This window comes from Neovison vison, chromosome 6 (genome assembly GCF_020171115.1).
Source record: "Neovison vison isolate M4711 chromosome 6, ASM_NN_V1, whole genome shotgun sequence".
In the NCBI taxonomy this organism is placed as follows: Eukaryota; Metazoa; Chordata; class Mammalia; order Carnivora; family Mustelidae; genus Neogale; species Neogale vison.
In genome coordinates, this window is record NC_058096.1 from 78101306 (window position 1) to 78125197 (window position 23892).

General features: G+C 38.7%; 1 protein-coding gene across 11 annotated transcripts in view; it reads left to right on the forward strand.

Moving 5' to 3' along the window:
* MBNL1 (muscleblind like splicing regulator 1) overlaps positions 1-23892 on the forward strand; it is a 199597-nt gene that overhangs the window by 16315 nt on the left and 159390 nt on the right. Inside the window, exon 1 of one of the 11 annotated variants that reach the window (XM_044251622.1) lies at positions 6387-6469. The exons of 7 other annotated variants lie outside the window; for them this stretch is intronic. The gene's annotated coding sequence lies outside the window, so the exon portion shown is untranslated. Of the gene's footprint in view, positions 1-6386; positions 6470-7049; positions 7181-23892 lie in introns of those variants that run through there. 3 more of the 11 variants (XM_044251633.1, XM_044251631.1, XM_044251624.1) reach the window with 3 other exon arrangements.

Genomic DNA, 23892 nt, shown 5'->3' on the forward strand with positions numbered 1-23892 from the left:
GGGGATTCTGGGCTCATGACTTTATGAGATGGTAGAAAGCATTTCTTAATATTACATGTAATTATACACTATAAACATGCATACATAATATGCCCACTTTGGCATTCTGGCTACCTGTTTCATATTTATTTTTGTTTATTTTTTAATTTTTTAAAGATTTTTTTGAAATTTATTAGAGAGAAAGAAAGCACAAGTAGGGGGAGCGGTAGGCAGAGGGAGAAGCAGGCTCCCCAGTGAGCAATGAGCCAACACAGGACTCGATCTCAGGACCCTGGGATCATGACCTGAGCCAAAGGCAGACACTTAACCGACTGAACCACCTAGGCACCCCCATATTTATTTTGTAACTGCTTTTTAAAAGACCATTTCCTTTTCCTTAGTGACAGTTTTTATTAAAAAACATGTGTATATCCCAAGTAGAATGTCAATATATTAAACATTAGACACATTAATTCAGGATCTGGGGTATAGATTGTGAAATACTACACTGTGGGGCAGCAGTCTTGACCTCTCATTAGCTGTGAGGTTTTGGTTGTCAAGGGTCAATTGTCCAGTCCCCAAAACCTCATGTGATAAATGAAGGTTTAGATGAATGACATGAGAGATATCATTTGTCTTATAAAGTTATACTATGAGATTAAGTGGGAAAGAAAACAGAACACAAAATTGCATATATACAATGTCAGCTATGTAAAAAATGTGTTGAGAAAAGCCTGGAAGGATATAAACTGTAGTACGACCAGTGACTGACTATCTCTGGGAATTAGAATCGCTGCTGATTTTTATAAAAAATATTCTATTTTCAGTAATTTTGAATTTTCTATATTGTGTTGACTTCAAGAAAGAAATAAAGTGTACATATGTGTGCACACGCGCACGCACACGTAAATCTCACTTCCTTTAAGGCTTGGAGGTGGTCATCTTACAGATTCTCTTCAGTTCTCAGATATAAGATTCTAATTTTTACTGTATCTTACTGCTAAGGGTTTTCCACTGCCCTTCAGCCATTTGCTGCCCCTAGCCCTCCTAGCAGAGCCCACTCTTTTTGGTGCACCTCCTGCATTCTGCTCTGGGACTAGACCATTAGCCCCCACACTAGTGGTCAAGAGAGTACTCTAGTTATTTCTGTGAAAACCAAATCTGGATCACATGCCAACCCCCACCTCTACCCTCCACCCCCCCAAACTCTAATACAACCAAACATTTGGATAGTTCCCACAGACCACAAGCCTCATGACTACAATTGTCGATTTTGAGTGATTAATTTGATTAGGATTCATTGTTTTTCTCACTTAAATATAAGCTCTTTGAAGGTAGCGTCCTGTTTGTTTTTATTCACTGTTGGGACTTGTAGCCTTAGTGCGAAATTGGGATTCAAGGCTCTGGACATGCAGTTCCCACTGCTTTGAATGGTCTTTCTGCAGATGTTCTGCCTCTCCTTGAGGACTTCGCTGATCTCAGGCCACCTCAATTCTTGACCATGCCCTTGAACAGGTCAAGTCCTGTTCCCTCCCTCCCCAGTCCTGCTAACCTGCTTTCTCTTATTTGACAGTACTTAGCTCCATCTGAACTTGCTCCCCATGTTTACCTGTTCCTTTATATTTATTCCTTCCTTGTTTAGTGCCTGGTTCCCTCTGCAGCCTGTAAATTCCTTGAGGGTAGTGATCGGTCTGTGGTCAAATCTCAAATGGTAGTACTCGGAACAGGACTTAGCATGATGGATGATCAATAAACATTTGTGAAATCTGGAATAGAGGGATTATGTGAAAAATATTTTCTGACAGAAAGAAGGATGGAAGAGTGGAGAAAGAAAAGAAAAAAGAAGTGGAAGAAAGAGTGTGAAAGAAGAAAAAAGAAAAAAGGAAAGAAAAAATAGAGGAGGGAAGAACTATACTGAAAATCTTGCATGGCCCTTCTTTACATTAAACTTGGGGAACTTTATGCCTATATTAGAGTTTCTTGTTGCCCCCAGTGTTAAGAAAACCAATGACAGTAAATGGCCTGAGAAGTCAGAAGACATTGATGCCAGTCCTGCTCCATCAGGGTGCCAATTTACTTATACAATGTTGTCTGGTCTAACAAAGGAAGAGGGCCAGATTGTCTCTAACGCTCCATTCCCAACTTAAATTCTGTGTTTCTCAATTTTTAATTCCGAAGTGTATTTTTTATATTGTCCTATTGTCGGATGCCAAAATAATTATATTGAAGATTTAGATTCAAGTTTTAGGTAGAATAGCTTAATTGAGATATGTCCAAATACTTGTAACTCAGTTTTAGTCTTTATAAACATTTTAAGACAAATACGTTGATTCTAATCTAATATTTTCACACTTATGTGATTTATACTTTAAGCGGCACAAAAATTATACATACAGTATGTTGTACTACACAGCACACTATATATATACATAATATGCAATAGAATATAAATTATTTATACTGGGCATGATTTTAAAAACTTAGTGTGGGAAATATATAAGGTCCTTGAAGATAAACTAAAATCATCTGACTCTATCAGTGTATTTATTCACATACCTAAACAAGTTTGAATCCAAGCTATAAAAGAGTGCCTCCCTCCTCCACTGTGAAATGTAATAGAGATACATTTAATGTATCTGCTTAAAATGGATTCTCCATACAAAAACGTTTCCAACTCTTCCCTGCCTTCCAGAAGCTTCTTCTCTCAACCATATGTATCTAAATGTGGACCAGAATGCAAAAGATCTACATTTGGGTCTGTTTTGGCACTGTCTTGCAATGGATTATTTTTGTCCTGGTATAATAAAAGCAGCATTCCTAGATCAGTGATTGAAGACAATTTCATATTTTGACTTTTAAAAAGCATACCTTCTTGGGATATTTTCATTGAGTTTTTTGTTTCTTTCTTTGTTTTGCCAGGAAAGCCAAATTACATTTGGGAGGCACTTAGAACTATAAATGTGGTTTGTAGGACAAGGAAGATACAATTCATACACACACTCACACACAGTTCTACAGGTGCCTTAAAGACTCCCATTTGAGTGAAAAAGATAGATGCTACCATTTCCTTTATCTATATTATTGGTAAACCAGCCAACTGATATTATCTCTAAAAGCCATACTCCTTAACTGCATTTCTATTGGGATTCATTGGTATAATTATGACTTGAATGGTCTGAAATATTTCAAGAACCTACAGTGAACATTCTTTCCTTTAACTGAAAATGCAGTTTTATTTCATCTGAAATTGTTTTCTGTAATTTCCCTCTCCACCCACAAATGACCTTCTTTTTGTACTTATGGATCTACTCACTCATGAGCCCATGAACTCTAAGTACACTTCACAGAAGCAAAAGAAACCATACTGCTCATGCCTTCCTGGCACTGAGGGAATATCAGTGGTATTCTAAATGGGAAACTATTTACTTTTTATTACTAATGATTTTTTAATAATTTCCACAATTTAAAATGTGGTTAGAATGCTACTGGTAGCTGAAAGCTGGCAACATGATTTAATATTTTTAACATATGATCTGGTGTTTGTTACAGTGTTTCAAAACTTTCAATGTCATTACTCATGTTCTAGCATTATCAATAATACTAAATTAAGCTAAATCTGTGGCAAACTAGCTTTATATCACAATTTATTTTGAGTACTTTTTGAATTTTAGATTGACAATTAGTTTATAGTTTTTCTTAACCACCCCTTTTTCTTTTATCTAATGTAAAACAACATTTTTTTCTCTTCTTTGTCATTTACGAGGATGTTTATTTTGCTGTTTCTAGCATTCAAGGGTCTTTCTTGTATTTCTTTGTATTCTGTTCGGTGGAGCAGAAAATCTGTCTCAGTTTCAATTTCTCTTTTGTTCCCAGAACTTCCCCCCTCCTTCAGTGCTGAAGTGGAAAAATAATTTCCCCTCTTGCCCCATACATAGGTTCAAAGTCCTGCTTTTCACCATGTTGCTCCAAACAGCAAACTTTCTAACTCACAAGGAAAAAGAACATCAAAGTTCTAACTTGGAAGTCTACAAGGGTCTGAGAACAACTGAAAATGAATTCCTACAACGGGGATTAGGCCTTAGCGGTTCACTGGATATTCTGAGAGGTGCCTGGAAGCCCGCTAGGGCGCCAACCTGCCCGCAGACACATAGGTGGCCCAGCTCAGAAGTCAGGGGCCGTTGTCATGGAGAATGAAAGGCAAATGGAAGACATTAAAAGGCAAGTAGCAAACAATCCAGTAGGCTAAGCCAGAGATTTGGGAGCCTCCCAAAGTTCCTCCCTTCCTCATTCCCTGCATGAGTCATTTTTCCAGTCTGTCCACACCCATTCACCCTTCTTCTATGGGCCGCCACCCCACACTCCCATTCACCCTCAAGCTGCTGCTACAGGATCTTCTGAACTACAAGTCCAAACTCTACCTATCCTGTTGCTGTATAAACTCTTCAGTTCACCACAGTTTTCAGACTAAAGCTCAGGCTCCTTGGATTACAACAGACCTACTTATAGCTCATCTCCTGCCACTCCCCAACATTTATCCTTCCCTCACTTCTGACAGGAAAGCTGGCAGGTCCATTGTATCTGCCATGCTCTTTTCTCCATTTGACCAGGCACAAGTCCCTTTCCATCTTGTTAATTGCTATATACCTTTCAAGGCACCTGTTGAAAGTAACTCCTCCAGGAAGCCTTCCTTAACCCTCCCCAGCCAGGCCCCCTTTGGCTTGCCAACACTGTTTTAGCATTTATCCCTCAGGCATAGGTAATTGGTTTATTTGTCTCTTCCCTAGTAGATGTATTATCCTGGAGGGTAGGGACTGTGTTATCCATTCTTGTATCTCTTGCATAGTAGGCATTTGATGTAGTTGTTGAAATGAATGCTGAATTAGAAAAAAAGGAATTCCTCATTGCTACTAATTGGCAGATAGAGAGTGCCCCTTCCTATTCTCTGAGAAAGTGTCAGTATCCTTTTTAATTTGCCTCAATTGTGCGTGTACTTGGGTACTTTTCAATAATTAACACTGAGAAGTAGAGCCATTTAATTAATTAATTTATTTGTTATGGAAGGGAGCTATGCACAATATTTACTGTTTTGGGGATCTAGCCAATGGCTAGAACTCAAGTCTGTTATTAATGCCTCTTATTCCTGAACTTTAGCACCTTTCACAATGTTTTCCCTTTTCCTCCTTAAGCCGGCCCCACCCTCTTTAATAGGACTTAACGAAGTTGTAGGATGAACACGGCACTATATCCACCATTTCATTCCACGCTGTGTCCAAAACATGGAACCGATGTTTTACATTAGAATCGTTATTGAACAAGTTACCGAACTTCCTTAAATTCAAAGAAAATTCTGCCCCCAACCCTCCAAAACATTATCATATTAATCCAGAATTCTTTCCATTCAAAGTGGAGCCGCGTTGCATCTTATAACACCCAATGAATTATGATTTGGGGCCGTGGTTTGTTTTGCTCCAACAATAATATGACTTATTTGCCTTGGAATATTCCAGTATTTCAGAAAATGATATTTTATTTCCAGAGAAGGGTCTCTGCTTCCTATAAATCGTGTAATGCAGAGTTGGGAAGAAAGGGGATTTTACGTTCCAAATATTTACCAGCTCGAGTGGAAGCTGCAGTGGGAGTTTTTGTGCTTGCGTGACAGTTTTACTGAGGAACTGCAAAACTGTGGACACCCTGCTCCTTGAGGAAGAGACAGCCTGGCAGTCTTGCAGATCTTTTTCCCGCCTGTGAGCCATCCAGGTTCAAACCGTGTGGTGCATTTTAAGGCGGCAGCCCCATGAGGTCCTTACCGTTTTCTGCCGAGCTGATTTCTCACCTTCAACCTAACCTTGCCGGCTTTCTTATAAAAAGCCCCATCCGCAGGCCTCTTTAAAAAAAAAAAAAAACAACGAACCTCTGTGTCGGCCCGGCTGGTTGCAAGGAGCGGAAAGTAGTAGGGGTGCGTCCCATTTGCACTATGTAGCTCGGCTGTTATAATGTTGAACGTGTAAGATGGAAGATACCACCGGTCGGCTGCGGGGATGCACCTCGCCCGCGCCGGCTCCGGTCTCCTTGTGCCCTCGGCGCCGACCCGCGAGCGGCGACGACCACCCCCTGCGGACTGGGCTCGCTTGAGGGGCGCCAGGGCGGCCCGGGCGAGGGCGGGAGGGCGGCGGAAAGTTGCCGAGCGTTTTTTCGCCGCCGCGTGCGTCCGGGAGCTCGACGAGTCCGCCCCGGGCTTCCTGGTGGGGCTGGGCGGGCGGGGGAGGGGCCGCGCAGCAGCAGCGGAAACCAGACCTCGGCGATAAGAGGCTGCACAGCGACATGCAACAGTCTTTTCACTGCAGCTGAATGAGTTGTGGCGCTCACCATGCTCCCGTGACCGGGAACTGACAAGTTCAATTTTAAATCGCGGGCCTCTTGGAATCATGACTCCCACAATGCCTTGGGCACTCGGTCGGCAGTCGGGCTGCCTCTGAAAAAAATGTGAGAGGTAAGTTTCCATTTTCACAGTTTCCTCGCGCGGCTCCGCGGCTCTGCATTGTTCGTACTCTTTCGGGGCCGTCCATGGCTGCAGGAGGAAGTGCGCGGAGGCTCCGGCCGGCCGCGTCTCGGAGCCGCCGGGGCTGGCTCGCCGCGGCGGGCGGCTTCCTATCGCGCACCGTCTCGGGCTCGGGGGAGCGCGGGAGGCTGCCGCTGCAGCCCGGCCCCGGGCAGCCCTTCCCCGGGCGCTGCGGACCCTGTCAGAGCGCAGCCGGCGTCCGGTAGGGCAGTCTAGACAGTAAGAGAGAGAAGGACAGAGGGCGAGAAGGAAAGAGGGGGGAAAGGAAGGAAACAGGTGCGTGGAAGTGTACTTACAACTTAATGACCTTCGTCGGGTGGGGGGGACGACGCGAGTCCGTCAGACGCGAGCCACGGTTCCTCCCGAGAGAGCCCGCATCCCTGTCCCCGGGGCTGCCATCCAGCCCGGTTTTCATCTGGGCCAAATATGTGCACGCAAAGGTTAATTCTCTGCCTGCTACACATAAATTACGCATGACATGTTTAGCTGGGCTTCCTTATATGGAGAGTGCTGTATTTCAGTCCAGTTTGCCTTTTGCCAAGTTTACAGGGCGGAAGACGCCCTGCATGAGAGGGCGCCTCTCTCTTTTTTTTTTTTTTTTTTCATCGTTTTGTAGTGCGTCACTCAAAAACTGTAAGAAAAGTAAGTATAGACGCTCTCTGGGTGGAGCCGCAGTCGGTTGATTGAATTGCTTTCGTGAAAGACTGAAAAGAATGAAAAGTAGTTAGTTCTTGGGTTCTGGTTTTTAGACAAAAGCAGGACAAATATGTGCCCCCCCCGCCCCCCGCACTTTTTTTTTTTTTTTTTTTTTTTTTTTTTGAAACGGAGCCGGAATCTGTTATTGGTAGTAATGTGTCATGTGAGAATACTTTGATTCCAGAGCCTGTAACACGAGCAGGTATATGGTGGAGCTTATGCCTGCCCCTCTCACAGCACTTTACAACGACAGGGGTGTTGCTAGAAGAGTCATTGTGTTCTTAAGTCTCTCCCCGGCCCGGGGGCGGGGGGGGGGCGGTTGCAGAATATATGGCTGCTGGGGTTTGGTGGTGTATTCCCGTGGAGGGGGCTTCCCTAGGATTAAGACGGAGTAAGAAGCTGCCAGAAAGGTTACTGCCACTGTCTTTACTTTGTGTGCCCACCAGCACAGGGACAGGCGATAGCAAACGGATGGTAAACTCTGCCGTACTCTGAGGAATTTCTTAAACAAATTAATACACCGAGAGAGAAGTCGTAATTAATGCCTTAGGATTTGCAGGCCCTCTGCAAGGCGCTTTGAAATACTACACCGGTGGACACGGTGTTCCTCCCTCCTGGGTCTGAACACAGTGTCTGTTTATACACAGAGGGTATTTCGGACCTAACTATTCTATACCCGCATAAGTGATCCACTCCACGTTATCTGTGTGGGCTCCTGAGAGTGTTGGTGTTTCTCCTTGTCCTGCTGTTGAGATAAAATATTATCACTAAGGCAGGTTAAAATGAAAGTTCAGCGACTCTAAAATTCATCGGAAGAGTACTTAGTTCAATACTTAGAATGTCTTAGATGTAAACTTATAGCCAGAGACCCTGAATAATGTTATTTTGTAGCCTGAGAAAGCACATTGTTGTCACTTGTATCTTTGCTTTCTTAAAGTTGGTGACAACTACAACTATAGCTCAAAACTGTTTTGTTTTTTTTTTTTTTTTGGTTTGCATGGGGGTGAATTTTTTTTTTTTTTTTTTTTTTTTTACTGTGTTGGTAAGCCTTCTTTCAAAGTGTAGACATAGTTTTTTAGTTTTATTTGTTTAATGGGGGGTTTCCTCAGGGAGAACTACAAAAGTTGCCTTTTGTGTTTTAGGGAACAGGTTGGGTCAGCACCAGAAAACCTGTTCATCCATCCGTCTATAATTACAGTGTCACTTAAGACATAATAATCAGGTTATATTATTACTAAGAGATTCAGAAAGGCTCACATGTGCCTAGTTTAATTTTTTGTTCTCATGTAACTAAGAACAAAAGTGTGGTATTCTATGCAGCCATGCCAGTGGAGAATCCAGAGTGTTTTATGGTTTAAAATATTATTGCTTGTATTTACATTTCCACATTTGAAGCAAACTTAGACTCCAAGTTGAATTCATTAAATTTTGCTTCCAACATTCTGTTCTTCTTCTGGGCACAGAATTCCTATGAAATGAAGCACTGGGTTCTGTTCCAGATCAAGAAAAGAGTATCCCAAGGTTTCTCCTGGGGTTGAGGGTGGTGGGGCAGAGTAAAATCATTTTTCTCATTGAATAAGGGTGTGTTACTTTATTATTAAAATTTCCCATTTTCATCATAAGCAAAAAAACTGCCCTTGCATTTATCACTGTCGTGGTTCATTAGACCTGTATTTGATATATCTATTTATGGAAACCAAGAGAGAATAGCCTTGCTGCACCTTCTGGTTTTCTGCTTGGTGATGGAAGATGCACAGGTTAGAGAACATCCCAGATCTCGCTTGGAAGGAGCTAAAGAGAATAGGTCACTGGGGTTTCCTAGACCCTTAAGAAAAAGTCATCAGGATGAGCAGTAGATATGAGGGTCAGAGGAGTGGATCAAGGAAGTGAAATATATTCACTTACATGTTTGTCTTAATATAAAATCCCAACAGCAATACTGATTATAGAGGATATTACATAGGAAGATTTTGAAGTGGTGGCTTTTTAGGCCAGAAAGCTTCATATTTTTGGAAATCTAGAATGTGCCGTTCAGTGCAGCAGCCACTAGCCACATGTGGCTGTTGAGCATTTGAAATGTGGCTAGTTAAGTTTTACATTCTGGATTTGGAAAACTTTGTATGAAGGGAAGAATGTAAAACATCTGATTAATATTTGTATATGGGTTATATGTTGCAATGATAATATTTTGGATATATCAGTTTCAGTAGAATATACTATTAGGTTAATTTCACCTGCTTCTTTTTCCTTGTTTAAAATATGACTACTAGAACACCTAGAATAACAAATGTGGCTTTATTGCATTTCCCTTGGGTAGTGTTGTTCTAGAATAAAGCAGGGAAGCAGCATTCTGAGAGAAAGCTGAAAGAGTTTGCAGGTTAAAATATAATAAAATTGAATTTTATTTTTACAAGCTCAAGAAGTTTACTATACATAGAAATGCCTTGTCTTTCTTATCCATTGTAACCAAAATTTGAGAAAACACACTACCTAACATCTATTTTTATTTCCTCAAAACTACTGTTTAGTTTAGAGATTTAATGGTGAGGTAGTAATAACAGAGAAAAGGCTTATAATTAGGGGATGAGTCTTAACACCTCTCAAAGGCCAGAATAGAGTATGATTGCTACTTAGGAACATTTTAGAGACACTATAGTTATCATTGTCCTGAAGTTACCAAACATAAACGAGTCACTAAAATTTATTTTAAAATAGAGTTTTCGGTAAATAGCAATTATCCTCAAATGCTTAATATGTATTTTCCTATCCTATGACTTTCCTTCCTTAGAAAATAAAAACATCATGTAAATCCAGACAAACTCCTGACCATGTATTAATCAAAGATTAATAAATTCAGAAGATTGAAATTTTCACTTGTAAGCTATAAGGCCTTGTTTTGAATGTTAGGAAAGGTAAAAATAGGTTTCTGTGGTAATATGGGCTTTGGAAGATTTCCATACACAGAGATAATTGTCTTTATAATTTGAACACATTCTTGAGAAAGCATCTGACTAGCAAACAAAGCACAATGGCATAGGTCCTGGAAACATTCCCCTCAGATATTTTCATAACTGAAGTACATTTTGCCATACACAGTGTTATGCTGGAAAAAATGCAGTTATTTTCTACCCATATAAAGTATGCTTACTTTTACTTCCTTCAAGGCTGCCAAAGATATAGGACAGGGTGGATATAGTGGGTTCTTTTTTTGTGGGGAGGACAGATTTTATAGAGAAACTTGGAAGAGTTGCCTCCTGGCTAGGTGCCATCTGGAATCTGTCTCCCCTTGTATGAGGTATAACTACCATTAGTGTCAATGCATGTGTGTGGTGTGGAGGGGAACACTGATCCCCATTAACTTTGTATATCATTTTTGATGAGTCATGGAACATGTTCTCTAATGGTTGGAGAATTATTGATTGCTAAGCAGAGAATTCAAGAAGAGCTATTGACATATGGCATTAAGTGTCTCTAGACATATTTTATATTTTTAGATGAGATAGGGAAATTGATTTTTATGTAGTGTTTTTATACTATAAAGATGTATGTTTATGTAAACATGACAGCTATATCCTTAAAAAAGCACTTAGCAGGGACGCCTGGGTGGCTCAGTTGGTTGAGCGGCTGCCTTCGGCTCAGGTCATGATCCCAGCGTCCTGGGATCGAGTCCCGCATCGGGCTCCTTGCTTGGCAGGGAGCCTGCTTCTCCCTCTGCCTCTGCCTGCCATTCTGTCTGCCTGTGCTCACTCTTTCTGACAAATAAATTAAAAAAAAAAAATCTTAAAAAAAAAAAAAAGCACTTAGCAAATACACGGTTACAGTTTTTTACATATTATTATTAGGTTTTAATGACCCTAGTACATTTCTTACAGATATTATTTACATTTTCCAAGAGACATCTTAATACCTGTGTCTGTGACATCCATAAAAGTGAAGAATCTTTAAAGCGTTTGTTACCGTATTAAATTTATGTATTTGGCACTTTCCCCACTGTTTTTGAGGTCTTACTCAGGTTTCTGTGATTATCCTTTGTTAAAATAGTTCAGGATATATTAATCTTTGTGATGGAATATAACCATATTTTATAGAGTAAAGAATTCCTTTTCCACTGAGATCAGTGCTTTTAAAAAGGTGAAGAGGTTTCTGAAATAACTGTTATGCTTCCAGTAGTGTATATGCGCCAAAGGAAAAACTGTCATCTCTTTGGAAATTGTTCTAAGAAGTTGAGAGTTATATCTTTTACATACCCAAAGAGGTGAATAAGAATTGGTAAGGTAATACTCCTCTGAAATGTGGACATAATATTTATGTGAGTGTTTGTGTGAAGGCTAAGTATTCCCAAGACAAGGCTAATTTATTAAAATAATCTGGCTATTAAATAATGCCATATTATTAAAAGGAACTGTGCTAAATATCATATAATCTAAAAGCTGTTGCCTATGCAAATATCAACCATGGTCCCTCTCCAGCTGGTATTTCTTCCTCCAAAGGATTTTTAAGAGAAACTTACATTTAAAGCTGAGTTTTCTTTATATTTTGAATTTTAAAACAGTTTTGGAGCTATTAACTAAGCATGAACTTGTTTTAAAGAGCTAACAAGATCTGAGGATCATGGGAACAAGTTTAATCATATGAAGTAAACATGACATTGATGAGATATTCTATTTTGTAATGTTGATTTAAGTGAATACATATTGGGGCAAAATAGTAAGCTAGGCTCAGTGAGATCTACCAAACTTAATCAAAATATACTTGATCTTCAAAGAAGTGGCAGTCTGGTAGCAGAAGTAAGAGTTTTGAAAATAACTGTTAAGTAGAAAGTGGTATTTCGTAAACAGTGGCTTGGCAACATGGTTTGGAAGTACAGATAAGGAAAGATAAGTCTTAACGTAGCTCTGACCAATACATGTAATAAAGAGAACAGTCTTAATGCATAAATAATGGAAAACCAAAGCTATTCTTTATTTTTCAACCATGCAAAAATAGTGTTCTGTTAATCCAGCATTAATTATATCTATTTAGTGACTATTTACATATTTTTCATACATTTATATTTAACATTCAGACACAGGATTTTTGTATGTGTTCTTTTTTCATTTCTTTAGTTCATTTCTCTAGTAGAAATATAGAGATTTCCAGATGTCCTGTACTAGAATATAGATAGCTTTTGCCATCAGTTTTACTGTTGAATACCATAAAATATCACCTTTTGAAGTCAACAGATTGTTACTATTGTGTCAGAAGACCAGAATGGGTAATGAAGTTCAACAGTGGATGTAGAGAATTTGCCAAAGACTAGATTGAAAGCAAACTGACAATTATAAAGAGGTTGTTTGCTAAAAATCTATATATTAAAGTTAAGAAGTAGAAATAATACTAAAATATATTTAAAAAGCAGTGATTTCATTTTGGGAAAAGAAATGTATAATACATAATGAACAACAATGAGAGAACTACATATTGGCAGGAGATTTTAATCAGAAACAGCCAGAGTATCAAATTTAACATGACATTGAGTAAAAGAAAAGTGGAGTAATAAAAACAGAAGGTATAGACACAGGGAATAGTGTCCCGCTTATGAATACAATTTTGTGGGTTTTCAAAAATAATATTTTAAGTACATAGTTGGTGGAAGATGTAGTCACATTGTCTGTACTTTTCTGTATTTACATTCCTATCCTACTAACATCTGTCTACAGTGATTGTGACTGAATAGACTCTTCCAGAAAATGTCAGAAAGTATGGTAACAATAATATATGCAGTGGGAGTGTGAGGAAATATAAACAGTGAGACTTTACAGTTTAATAGTCAAAACACATCATAAGCATGTTAAATAGCAGGAATGCCAAAATAAGGCATTACGCAGTTCATATTTAGAACATCGTTAAAGATATTTTCTGAACTTGATGTGGTATTAGAACTTACAGACCATTCAGAGCCTATTGCATGCAAAATTTGTAGTCACATATCTAGCAATCCGTTTACCATCATTGTTGATGATAGTGGTAGTGACACTTTAACATTTTACTTATTTCTGTGTTCTCTGATTGTAAGAAAGAACTACCTTTACCATGACCTTTTAGCACTCCTTGTGGATGAATAGCTCTTATCCCAGTGGAAACATAGTTTGGGTGGTGGTAGTCAAGTTAGGTGACAGAAAGAAAGAAGGGAAGGCATAGAGCTTGCTGTGTGGGGAAAAGTTGGTAGGAAAACCTCTGAGTCATTAGCTGAACTTGCAACTCTATTCCCAAGCCAAAGGCCCCCTCACTGATATTTCTATTTACTAAGTTTTAGTTTCAAAAAAGCTGTATTCTGAAAAGACACATCACATCCTTTAAAGAGTTTCTAAATTTGTTTTGAAAATCCAATGTTTGTTGCAGTATAAGTAGAACAACAAAAACCAGACCTCAGTGGGGGCTAATTTTTGAAAAGTAGAACATTCAGCAAATGTAAGAGGTGAAATCAGTTTTATTATCATTTTAAAATGATAATAATAATCTGTATATGTTCTGTATATACAGATTATAATCTGTATATGTTCATTACATTTTTGTCTGTATCTTGAATGGAGAGACTGTTGGGAGGTTGGCACAGACAAGCTTCACAATGTGTAGACTTTATTTTATAGACCAGATCTGACCAGGTATGTGGCCTGGGGGAAACCATTTACTCTTTCCAATCCCTGTGTTATATATCTGTGAAATGATAAACATATAAATAATTATTAATAATAGAAATTCCAAGGGCACCTGAGTGGCACAGTTGGTTAAACATCTGACTCTTAGTTTTCGGCTTAGGTCATAATCTCAGGGTTCTGGGATCAAGCCCCAGAGTTGGGGCTCCCTCTCCCTCTGCCCCTCCTGCTCATGTTCTCTCTCTCTCTCTGAACTACATAAATAAATCTTTAAAAAAAAAAAGAAGTTCTTTTTTATTTTTTTATTTTTAATAAAATAAATAAATAAAATATAAATAAATAAAAATAAAAAGTTTATTTTTTAATAAAATATCTCATTTAATCTTTTTTTTTTTTTTACAGCTGTAAAGTAGACCTTATGACCTTTATATCTTCAAGACTAAGAGCATGACTAGAAATCTCTCTATCATTTGTAGAATTATGAGACTTGTTGTTTGCCTTGGTTCCAAATCCACGTTTTTAACCAATTTTTTTCTTGCCTCCAATGATAAAGAGTAGTAATGAGGATAAGAACTGTAATGAAGATTATTAACATCTTTGGACAATATGCTAGGGTAGGGTTTATGAATTAATTCATGGATTCCTGAGAACAACCCTGTGAGATGGGTGCTATATTAGCTTCATAGATGGGAAAATGAGGCACCAGCAAGTTAATTGTCTAAAATGACTTAAGTAACATGAAACACAAGAAGGAGTTGAATCAGGGTAGTCCAGTTCTAGAACCTGTGCTTGTACATGAAAGAATAAAAACAGATTAAAAAAATATTTGTGTGAGATGCATAGAGGAGATTGAGACCATAAACATTTGTAATTCTCTAGCAGAGTCACACTTTTACAGCATTTAGAAATAAGAGGGTAGAGAGAAAAGACACGGGGGGAGATAGGTAGCATGTGGCGTAGGAAGAAGGGAGGAATCAGGTGGGAGAGGAGATTGGTACAGAGGGGGGCATTGAAGAGCAGGTGGTATAGGTTTGATACACAATGGGGAGCACTAGACATGTGGTTAGGCCCGTAATCTTACAGGCTTGCGTTTCAGTGACAATTTATAGAAGAAGGATAGGACCCATATAGGATGAAGTAGAGACTGTAGGAAAAAGATGAGGGGAATGCTAGGAAATGAAAAGAAAGACCTATATGCTGGGGGAAAAGTGACTGGGACCCCCCCTATACAGTCTACAGGATGTATGTAGCAACTGTGTAGATGTGGATCTGAAAGGCAATGGGAGGTAGTAAAAATGATATTTAAAATACAGTAATTTTTTAAACTTTTCATCAAAAATTTCTTATGTAAAAGTTTTAGTCTTTAATGTTAATTCTGTTCATTACTTGTGCACTCTTTTAGGATAAAGAACTACGGAGTGCCTAGGTGGCCCAGTCAGCTAAATGTCTGTCTTTGGCTCAGATCATGATCCCAGGGTCCTGGGATCAAGTCCTGCATCGGGCTCCCTGCTCCGCGGGGAGACTGCTTCTCCCTCTACCCCTCCCCCTGCTCATTTTCTGTCTCTCTCTCTTTCTCTCTATCACCTTCTCTCTCAAATAAATACATATATAAATAATAAAATCTTTAAAAAGGATAAAGAACTATATTTTAAAATGTCACTAAGAGAAAAATACTTGAAATTGTGTTTTATCAGGAACTACAACTCGATTGAGAAGACGCATGTTAAATTCTTAAAATATTTTGTTTTTGTGTCTAGCTCTTTTAAATAAAGCACAGGATCTGATGAACTGTAGAACGTCACCAGATTCTTCATCCCAAATTGGTAATTCTGAAGTAAGCATAATTTCGTCTTCAGGGGCATATTGTTATTTGCTGGGAAATGCTTTCATGTTGGCCAGGCGGTTCTGGTCTCTTATTAAAGGAACAGCGGTGTCACCTGTCCTCTGTGATAAACCAGGTGGCACACAGATACATGATAAAGCAAGTTTGCAATGTGCTCAATGTGACTGACATTTATACTTGGACCTTGCTATTTTAGGGAAGGTATCAGTATAACTGTGATATTCTTTTTCCTGGAAATAAAAACTCTTTAACAATAAGACACTCTTATAAACAGAGTGATATACATATGGGAATAAATAAGCAGTTACCTGAGCTCACAGTTTCCTGGTGTTGTGAGGATAGTTCTAGTTCAGACAGAATAGAAAGCTTAGTAGCAGTACTCACAGGCCTTTTTGCTTAAGGTCCTTCCATGCTTTTTACAAGTAAACGGCTTAAGGTAGTTTAAGCAGAAAATGTCAGAGCAATGATAGATGATGTTGTATTTAACATGCATAGAAAAATTCCCATGAAATGAAGATGGTTTTCAAGAAAATGATTCTATTTATAAATATTTACCACTTATTATTTATTTAGATGGTCTGTATCTATGAAAAATAATAAAAATTGCACTGTTTATGTCTTTATAGCATGTTTATATAGAGCCAGAGAAAATCGTGTTAACAGTGGTTTATTTCGCCTTTTGTTTATATGCCTCGTGGTATTATGTCAGAGCCACACTTAGTACATATTTTTTCTATTATTAGATTTTTATTTTCCTTAGATTTTTGCCTTATGCTATAAAGATACGGTAAAATCTGTTTTGTTGTGCTGTTTAGAGGTAATGTTCAGAAAGTGTTCATTTTTTAACTAAGATTAAACAGTGTTAGAACGAGAAATTCTTCTTTGCTTTCTCTATTCATTGGGATAATTTTAACTAGACAAGTTTACTCTGAATTATTTTGAGCCATTATTTGAATTTCATTGCTCAGACATTTTAGGGCAAGCTGCATTGTCAACTTAGTGGCATTCAGGTAAGTATTTGTTTTTAAATACCCCGTCCAGAAGACTTGAAGAGATTTGATGAACATAGCAAAAGTGAACAACAGGGAATACAAGCAAATCTTTGACCCAGGTGTAGGGTCTCTCTGAGGCATTGCATGACCTTTCCAAAAAGTAATTTGAAATGTCCAGAACAATTGAGATTATTGAAAAAAATATATCCTTCAAACATAATTCTTCCTAATGCTTTCTGGGGGACCACATTTATTGAAAATTGCACGTAGGAAATAACTCAGAGAAATCTATTTTTGAGGGCTGAATTTTAAAAGTAAATATTGTTTTGGGAGCAGTTAATACAGGAAGAAATTATTGTGTCTGTTTCTCAGTAATGGATTAAAGTTTGCTAAGTGCTGAGATCTTTTCACTTAAAAAGTTATTTTACTATGTTAACAATAAAGCAATACAGGGAAATCAATTCATCCTTTGTGTTCTGCTAAATAACTAATTAACAAACGTATTTTGAGCACCTATTAGAGTTAAGGGATTATAGTAGGTGAGGACAGGGGATTCTAAGGAGAATTATGTATTTTCTCTTCGTTGGCTTGTAATTGAGCTGGAGGGAAAGACATGAAAGGCAGACAGTACAACTGAGTATTTTTATTTTATTTTTTTAGAGAGAGAACGAGAGAGTGCATGTGCAGGCATGTGTGGGAGGTGGGGGGAGGGGCAGAGCAAGACAGAGAGAGAGACTCCTTTTTAAAAGATTTTTATTTATTTATTTATTTGACAGACAGAAAATCACAAGTAGGCAGAGAGGCAGGCAGAGAGAGAGATTGGAGGAACGAGGCTCCCCACTGAGCAGAGAGCCCAATGCGGGGCTCGATCCCAGGACCCTGGGATCATGACCTGAGCCAAAGGCAGAGGCTTAACCCACTGAGCCACCCAGGTGCTTCTTTCCCCCCTTTTTTTTTAAGATTTTTTTTTTTAAATTTATTTGAGAGAGAGACTCTTCAGCAACCTCTGAGTTCAGTCTCATGACACTGAGATCATGACCTGAGCTGAAGTCAAGAATCAGAGGCTTAACCGACCAAACCATCCAGGAGCCCCTACAATTGAGTGTTGGCCCTCTATAATCGCCAAAGGAGGAGATTCAAAGAAGAAAGAAAATCCAAAGAAGGAAGCTTTATGGAACCGAATAGTCAAGGCATGCTGTGTGGAGGAGAAATTTGCCACTCTGTTCAGAAGGTGGAAGGAAACAGTATGAACAGGGGGGCAAGTAATGAGGCTGGCTACCATATTTGAGTATCTTCTTTGTGAGAGGTTGCCAGCTTACATTCTCTTATGAAAGAACCATCTCGTAGTGGTGTTCAGCAGTTAGGGAACTCAGGACTTTGTGGCAAGAGCCACCATTCTCTTGACAGAAGTGAGGAAACAAAGACTCAGAGAAGTTAACCTACTTGCTTAAAGTTACACAGCTGGTGAGCAGCAAAACTGAATTGAAGCCCAGTCTTCTCTTACTTCAGAACCACGTTCTTTGTTACCCCATTAGGATTCCGCTGGGAATGGGTGGGTATAGTTATGATACAGTGACTTTAAAATTTCACCCATGCCACAACTGACCTAGGTTGAGAAGGTGTAAATTTAACTTCAAAGGCTGGCAAATAAAATTTCATCTTTTTGCTTTGACGCTGTCATATAGTCTGACAAATGCTTATAATCTTTGTTTCTTAGATTTAGAAACAAAAACAAAACAAAACACACTAGACCTTCCGTCTTCAGCAGAGGGAGTAAGGGCTTGCATTCGTGTGATCTGTTACAACAGTGTATTTGGGAGGGTCTCAGAGGAAGCTTAGTGAGGTTCCAGAAGATAATGTACTTTCATACCAATAATGTGATGCTCTAAAATCTTCACCGAGAAACAAATGATCAGGGTAACTCCAGAATGCATGCTGAATTCACTTATCTTCCTCATGTGGTTATTTTATACTTTCATGTTCTATTGCGTTCACACACCAGTCTGTGTTCTCAGCCACTGTGTGGCATAGCTTACGATTTTAAGAGATAAACTGTTAATTGAAGACTTGTTCTGCTGGAAACATGTCACTTTGCTAACAAATTCCTCTCTTCATAGAGCTATTTAGAACACATTCCAAATGAAATTATATAATGTCTGGGGAAGGAAAATGAAAGAATCTTATGCCATTGCTTTTGGCATCAAAGGAAAACCCTCTCTGTTAATTTAGCAAATATCGATTGAGTACGGGGTATCCATGGGCTACCTATCACTCTCTGTCCTTCAGAGGATAGAGAAGTGAGTAAAATATGCCCTGTTCTTAAAGTAGTTTCCAGTGTAGTGATAGAAATATTCACAAGTAATGTACGGGCAAAACAAAGTGGGCACAGGAGCCAAGAATAGGCTGCCTGTGGGCAGAGTGTGGAATTTGCCTAAAACCATCCAGTAGACACATTAACTCTTTACACGCTCTGTATGTGAGAGAATAGACAAAGTCATCCCATGATTTATTTTAATTATGTGATTTCATATTTAAACTGCTTGTATTTCTGTCTCAGTGTTTGATAAAGAAGCATGACCCAAATGTAGTGCCATTCTAGACTAGACAGAAAAGATTACTTTATTTATGGGGTTGGCATTCTGGGAGAAAGGTGGGGACGCCCAGTTTATCGGAAGCTTCTTCATGCTCACACCTTGATGAGGAGAGTAAATCACTCCATATTGACAGTCAAGTTTCAGAGCCTGCAACTTTCGTGTTAACAGAGAAGCAAAGACTATAAGAGAGATGTGTGTTATACCGAACTTTAATGACAAAAGTTTTTGGATATGCACATGATGCTCTATTTCCTCCAACTTTTTCTTTGTGAGCAGGAAATAAAGCTGTATTTTGTAGGCCAGCTTCCAAAAAGTGCAACTATGCGTATTCTGTTAAGACCCCATTCAGCTGTGAAGTGTTCATCCCTCGTTTCCAGCATTTAAGCTGCAGTCTCAGTTAGAAGACTCAGAATTTTTCTTTTATTGCTTACCGTTATTCATTTTTAATCAAAAACATTTCTTTAAAGCCCACGGCATAAAAAGCTTCATGATAAGGTTTTGACTGAAATTTTCAAGAGAAATTAAGGATATACCTTCTGCTTTTCTGAAGTTTACAGCCCAAAGAAAAAGGTCCATTTTTAGGGAAATAATGAAAACAGCCAAACCACAAAAGGATCAGCCTGTTAGCAATCGTAATAATTATAAAAACAGCAACTTATTCAGTAGGAACTTATTCTATTCCATATGTGACCATATATAGTTCTAGTATGGTGCTTTGAGATTTGGGCGGTGCCTTCCCTCTCTCTAGTTTACAGGTGAGAAAATGGACAGTTGGCAAGGATAAGGTCAGGTAATTTGCCCAGGGGTCATGTAGTGCAGTACTGGGAGTGCCACGATCCTAACTCAGAGGTTCTGCTGTTTGTTTGTCTGCTTGTTTCCATTTGTCTGGAATGAATTAAGTACACAAATATTGACAGCACTGTCAGTTTGAGAACTAATCCAAGTTGGTTCTGCAAAGACGACATGAAGGGAAGATGTGAGAGATGGCTTTGGAAGCATTGTGGTCATAAAACAGCAGAAGAGATGATGAAGTGGACTTTGAAGTTTCGCTGGCTTGGAAAGAAGAGCTTGATCAAATGGTCTAATGTGCCTGTGTGGTTTGCGTAGTATTAGTTCTCCTCATACCTAATACCCTCTACCCCGGCGCTCACCGAGATCAGCAGAATCTACTTTTAGACTCAAAATCTTTGCCACCTGTGAAGTTTCTGATGTCACTTCTGAATGACAGAGCACTCTGCCAATTGCTCAGTTGGATGACTTTAAGTGGCACATTTTAAGAAGTGTCTTGAGCCCAAAAAGAGTATTGCAAATGTGTTTCTCATTTATTCAGCTGCATTATTGAAGGCATTAGAGGATTCAGTTCATTTCTCTCATCACTAAAATATAGAAATCTTATTGCCAATATTAAAATAATAAAACATTTTATTGAGAATTGACATTCACTTGAAGATGTCTGATTGAACGTTCTCACTTTCCCTCATATCTCTAACACGGTAATTAAAGCCCGTGCCCGTGTATATCTTGTGTGCCTGTAGGTGTGTTGGTGTACCGTCCTTCCAGGTACATATCCTTTATAAAGGATTATGGAGTAGTACATAAGTTACAGTTAAAAATAGAATAACTATATGAGGCAAACAGGTAAATTCACCAACTAATGTTTAAGAATTTGCTCTGAAATATTTATTTAATACCATTTTCTGGTTCTCTGCACTGAGAACAAGCAGGACTTGTGAAAATGTAGACCCTACGTGGAAATAAAATGAAAGATATTCTGATAGGCAGGTGTCAGTTTGAATACACCATCACTCCAATAGTTTTTAAGGCTTGAGATCAAACAGTTGGTAGAGATGTTATTAAGAATCTTCTGTGTCTTAATAAATTGATCTCCATTGTTCTTTTCTTCCATTGGTGTTCAACTCTAACCAATTCATACAGCAACAGTTTTATTTATAAATGACCTGACACTCATGGATTCGGAAAATGCTTTCCCTTTACATACCAAGAATTCTCAGGCATGTTTTTTAAGAGGAATATGCCATGCTAATACAATAATTTTTTGGCAAGAAAATGAAGCGCCTATATTTCACTTCAATAGTTCTGTGATAAATGAAGTATAATTAAATGTGCAGATTCTGCAACATTCACTTAAATATTAATTTGGGTTCTTTTATATTCTAGGCACTGTGCTAGGCATTGAATACATAATGGTTAACATAAGCAGATATAATTATACAAGTGCAATTATAAAATTTAGACAACTCTCAAATTTTATATTGGCCATTGTAGAAATAGCGATATATTATTATAGTTCTTACTACCACAAAATTTAAATAATTTTTTCAGGTGATTAAAACCTATTATTTATAGATGTCAATAAATATTTATTTTACATGAAATAAACAAATGAAAACTCTATCCATGTTAGTTTCCTTTGTATCAGGGATGTATTTTATTTTCATGTAAAGAAAAGTACCACTGTATGCTTAGAATATGCTTTTACTATTATGCAAGAGAAATGGCATCACAAAGTATTGCAGAAAGAGAAAATTCAATTTTGAGTGGCAGCACAGTATTCTGAGTTTGAAAGGTCAGGCTGGTACAGGAGGCTCGGGTTTGCCACTCAAATCTCATGCAGAATGCTGTGACAGCCGGGGCTGATACAGCTGAAAATATCTGTAGCCTTGGAAGCCTTGTAAGTTTCAGAAGGTCATTTTGGCATCTAGTAGGAACACTGATTCACATGGAAGGTCAAACTGGACAGCCTGGCCAAAAAAAAAAAAAAAAAAAAAAATAGGTTGCTGAACCCAGCCGTTGTAGATTTTAGACTAATTGTCCCTTGCAGTAACTGGGTATCCTCATCCAGCGTGATCATCTTTCACTGAAATATTTTTAGAGGAGTACGCTTTACTTGATGGTGAATTCTAGATTTTATTTATTTATCTGACACACACATACATAGAGAGAGAGAGACAATGAGAGAGAACACAAGCAGGGGAAGTGGGAGAGGGAAAAGCAGGCATCCCACCAATGCAGGGAGGCCGACACTGGGCTCCATCCCAGGACCCTGGGATCATGACCTGAGCTGAGGGCATACGCTTAACAACTGAGCTTACCTGGGCACCCCTTGATGGTGAATTCTAATAAGTTCTCTTTTCTCTTCTGAAACTTCTACGTATCTCATCTACAACCTTACCTGGTACCAGGACAAACATTACTTCCATTTTATGTGTGATGTATGCTCCATCCAAAAAGATGTGAGTCGGCTTATAACAGTAAAGTGCACATAAAATAGGACTGGAAAAAAGAGACCTAACAAATCAATTAGAAGGAAAAGGGATGAAACAAGTACTTGAGATGAAATCGAGCCCTAAATTTATCTCTCAGCTTTCTGGCAACCAAAGCAAAAGCTTTAGGAAGTAGAAAAATCCCGAGTTTACTTAATAGGACCTCTTCAGATCTCATGTACGGTCTTATTCTTAGCCCTTAGGGTGTTAAGTTAAATAGTCTGACTCCGTCCTTGGGTGAAATCTTGGAATGGATGAATTCCAATTAATTAAGAAGCGAGGCCCAGATTCTTCAGCCTGGCCTTCAAGGCCCTTACTGATTTGGTTCCAGTCCCCAAACACAGCTTTATTTCCTGCCAGCCCCATGGCACGTGGGTGCTCCATACGGACCAGTTCCCCCAGTGCTCGTGTTCTGTGCTTTCCCATACCCCTGTCTTTTCTGGCTCTATTCCTGCCTTCTGGATTGCCATGCCTTTTTGTCTCTCACCAAATGAGATTCATCCTTCTGTCTTTCCATCTTAAATGTCTTATGCATCATGAAACCACCCCTGACCTCTCTCTCCTTTAACTCTCCAAACTTTATTGTTCTCTCTTGTGTACTTCTTACTTTTTTTTTACTGTGTACAGAAAAGGTGTGTTTGTTTTATGTTCCCCTGTAAGTGGTAAATTCTTCACAGCTGGATCCATGTATTAATACCCTCCGTAGGGGCTCCTGGGTGGCTCAGTGGGTTAAAGCCTCTGCCTTCGGCTCAGGTCATGATCCCAGGGTCCTGGGATTGAGCCCCGCATAGGGCTCTCTGCTCAGCAGGGAACCTGCTTCCTCCTCTCTCTCTGCCTGCCTCTCTGCCTACTTGTGATTTTTGTCAAATAAATAAATAAAATCTTAAAAAAAATACCCTCTATGTCTAGGTTGTGTAAAGGGCCATCAATAAACTGTTTATATAATCAAGACATAGATATAATTTTATCTGTGTATGGTTTATTTTTGATGAATGTGTTTATTCATTTAACAAGGTTATTGTATGTGTTGGACATATTTGGATTTCTTTTAGGAAAATATTTCTTTTTCTAGGAGAGTGGAGAAGAAAAAAGAGAACTGAAAATAAATGAATAAAAAATAAAGAAGCTATTTTTAATTGTTTTGACTTTGTACCTTCATATTTGAAAGCAATGCATTATTTACCATTTCTTTGTGGCATAAGGCAACTAATATAGTACAGAACAGGTTTGTTACATGTAAAAGAAAAGTATCATTTATGCTGTTTCAAACCCTTAGTGCTTTCTCTCTAGTGTACTTTTCCATGGTTTTA